Source organism: Leopardus geoffroyi, chromosome E1, assembly GCF_018350155.1.
Source record: "Leopardus geoffroyi isolate Oge1 chromosome E1, O.geoffroyi_Oge1_pat1.0, whole genome shotgun sequence".
NCBI classification, from domain to species: domain Eukaryota; kingdom Metazoa; phylum Chordata; class Mammalia; order Carnivora; family Felidae; genus Leopardus; species Leopardus geoffroyi.
Window position 1 is genome coordinate 893498 of NC_059330.1, and position 3438 is coordinate 896935.

A 3438-nucleotide genomic window follows, 5' to 3' on the forward strand; every position below is an offset into this window, starting at 1 on the left:
GGCCCCGGACGCTGGTAACATCAGCGATGCCCAGCGCTCCCGTCAAGGCCACGTTGCTGGAGACTCGCGGTGCTCTCTGGGGCTGCTTCCTCCTCGTCCGCTGCTGCCGGAGTGCCCTCCGGGCCTGCACCCTGCCGCAGGGGCGGGGGCTCCGCTCTCCAGGTGCCGGACGCGGATGAGCCCTGCTCTGTGTGTTCACTTGTTCTCTGCTGGTCAGTTCAGGGGCTTCTCGGGAACTGGAGGGGAGGGTGCATCGGGGCCCGCACTCCAGTCGGCCTGTGGATGCCTGAGAGCAGCCGGGGCGGGGGAGGGGGGGGCCGTCAAGTGAGCTCCGATCGAGCTTCTGGGCTCTGGGCAGGTCTGGGGTTGGCCGCCTGCCAGCGTCCGTGAGGCTGCAGGCAGGACGGGTAGGGGATGGGGTCGGGTGCTGCCTGCGTGGTGTCCAGGGAGGTGTGCACACAGCGGGGGCGGCCACCTGTGCCACAGAGGACATTGTGACACTCGACGAAAGTGCCTACCCCTGCCCCCGGCTCAGATGATGCTGACCTGTGCTCATTTTAGGGAATTCAAACAAAGTAAAAATACGTCAAGGGCAAAAGGCATGAAGACTACCCAGACAAGGGGGCGCCTGGGGGGCTCGGTCGGTTGGGCGTCCGACTCTTGGTCTCAGCTCAGGTTGCGATCTTGCGGTGCGGGAGTTCGAGCCCCACAGCAGGCTCTGTGATGATGGTGCAGAGGCTTCTGGGATTGTGTCTCTCCTTTTCTCTGCCCCTTCCCTGCTTCTGCATATGCGCTCTCCCTCCCTTTCTCCCTCCCTCTCTCCCTCTCTCTCTCTCTCTCTCTCTCTCCCCTCTTCCCCCCACCCCATCTCTCTGTCTCTCAAAATAAGTAAACTCAAAAAAGATTGCCCAAAATATTATTACCCAGAAACAACCCCTGGTAACGTTGTGGTGAGCATGATTCCGGGCTGATTTTTCCGATTGATCTTTTTCCGATTGAGTTGTCTGATGGCCATCTCTGGGTTTTGAAACGGGGTCGGGGGAGGAGGCTTGTCCCCTCAGGGTCTGGAGTCCAAGTCTGGGCAGGAAATCACTGCGGATCGAGTCCCCGCAGCCCAGGGCAGGCGCTGGGGGCCCCCACCCTCGTTCTCTGCCACATGCCTGTCCGTCCGAGGGTCTGTCTGTCACAGCCGTGAGCCTGGGGGACGTCCTAGCTGGACTGCATAAATGAATAATTCAGTGAAAGTGGATAATTTCCATGGCAACCTTGCCAGCCGTGGCCTGCAACGCTGCCTCCCAGGGCCCGGTTTGCCCTAATCAAGAGACGAGTGCGTCAGCACAGAGCAAACTCACTTTTATGGGGCCGGGAAGGAAAGTAGGTCGCAGTAGCGGGCGGGGCTCGCAGAGCCCTGTGTAAGGACATCGCAGGCCCCGAGCCCGTGGTGTCGGGGGAACTGCCCTTCCTGGCCGGGGAGAGGTGGTCGATGGCCCCGGGGAGCCCCCGAATCTGGGGTAAAGAAATTGGGAACCGGTCCGTCACTCCACAGCCCGCAAAGGGTCTGCGGTCCCCCTTAGGACGTCCCTGTGAGGTGAGAAAGGGAAACTGAGGCCCACAGAGTTGCCTCTTAGAACATTACCCTGACCATTGAGCTGGCGAGTGACGGAGCCTGGAGGCAGACCCCAGACCCACACGTGGGAGCTGAGCTCTGAAGGGGGTGCTCTGTCCGTCTTCCCGCTTAACCCAGGAGCTCACGTGAACCGGGGGGGGGTGATTGTGTTGGGGGCCCAGCCCGGGTCTGGGGGCGCCCTCTGGGTGTGTCTGAGGCAGAGTGGAGGGGTTACCTGGGGTGAGTGCAGCAGGACTGGGACTTGGACCAAGGTCACGGTCAAGGCCAAGGTCAAGGCCAGGAGGTCAGGTCAGCTGTCCCTCTGTGGAACTTTCTGATGGGGCCAGATGCCCTCACTTGGGCAGCCAGAGCCGGCCTGCACCTCCAGATGGGAGGGGTTGGGGCACAGTCTCGCTGGGATCCCCGGGCCGCCAGAGGAGTCAGCGGAGAGCAGAGGTGCAGGAGGGAGGGGTCGGGGGGAGGACACGGGGCAGGGGGCAGGGGGCAGGGCAGGACTGGGGATGGAAGCACCTGGGAAAGACACGGGGGCAGGCCGGGTCGGGAGCCCTCTTCGGGGCCCAGCCTCTCTCCTGGTCCCCAGGGTCAGCGGGGAAGCCCCAAGAGGCAGGTGCCCTGGACCTCCCACCTCCAGGGCAGGAGCACCTGCGTCTCCCTGAAATGCACTCACGGGCTCAGTTCCTCCCAGGAGCCCGCAAGCCCTCCGAGGTCATTCAGGCGACCCCGCCCACGCCCTTCCTGATGGGGCACTTGCCCCTTCTCCTAGGGCTCCCCCTCTGTTGGCCAGACCTGAGGGTCGAGGGTGCAGGCTCCTTGGGTGTGATCTATAACCAACCCCGTTGGTGGATGGCAGGGAGAGACGGGAGACAGCGACGTCCCTCCAGGCTGGCGGGGGACAGGTTTGATCTCAGGCAGCCGCCGGACGACTGGGTCTCTGATCCGCACCCCACGTGGTGATGGTGTATGCGGAGGCCTCGCCTGGGCTCAGTCACGCGGACGGTGCAGGTGTTCTCGGCCATGGCACCGGTCGAGGCGTTGTCTTTGGAGCAGCCTCTGGGAGCAGGAAGTGCAGGGTGGGAGGGGGTGAGCAGCCTGGAGGGCCCGAGGCCAGGCCTCGGCTCAGCCGGCGGTCCTCCCCCAGCAGCACTGCGACCCTGAGCAGAGAAGGCAAGCAGGCTCGCGACTCTGGGCTCTTGTGACCTGTGAGGGGGCAGCCGAGTTCATGGTTTGTGTTGGGCTTTGGAGGGGCCTGGGCCAGGGTCTGGCCGGGATCAGGGCTGGGGTCCGGGCCGGGCTTCAGCCGGGATCAGGGCCAGGGTCTGGGCTGGGGTTCAGGGCCAGGGTCCGGGCCGGGGTTCAGGGCCAGGGTCCGGGCCGGGGTTCAGGGCCAGGGTTCGGGCTGGGGTCAGGGCCGGGGTCCGGGCCGGAGTTCAGGGTCAGGGCCAGGGCTAGGGCTCAGGGTCAGGGCCAGGGTCAGCTGGGGTCAGGGTCGGGGTCAGGGCCGGGGTTTAGGACCGGGGTCCAGGCTGGGGTTCAGGGCCAGGGTCCGGGCCGGGGTTCAGGGCCAGGGTTCGGGCTGGGGTCAGGGCCGGGGTCCGGGCCGGAGTTCAGGGTCAGGGCCAGGGCTAGGGCTCAGGGTCAGGGCCAGGGTCAGCTGGGGTCAGGGTCGGGGTCAGGGCCGGGGTTTAGGACCGGGGTCCAGGCTGGGGTTCAGGGCCAGGGTCCGGGCTGGGGTTCAGGGCCAGGGTTCGGGCTGGGGTCAGGGCCGGGGTCCGGGCCGGAGTTCAGGGTGAGGGCCAGGGCTCAGGGTCAGG

The 3438-nt window shown here is 65.5% G+C and overlaps 1 long non-coding RNA gene across 1 annotated transcript; it reads right to left on the reverse strand.

The window, feature by feature from the left end:
* Nucleotides 1–813: 813 nt before the first annotated feature.
* Nucleotides 814–2966, reverse strand: LOC123604637. The gene is made up of 3 exons (XR_006715406.1): nt 1842–2966; nt 1353–1506; nt 814–1218 (listed from the first exon to the last, which is right to left on the reverse strand). It is a non-coding gene; the product is annotated as an uncharacterized LOC123604637 (long non-coding RNA).
* Between the last annotated feature and the right edge of the window lie 472 nt (nt 2967–3438).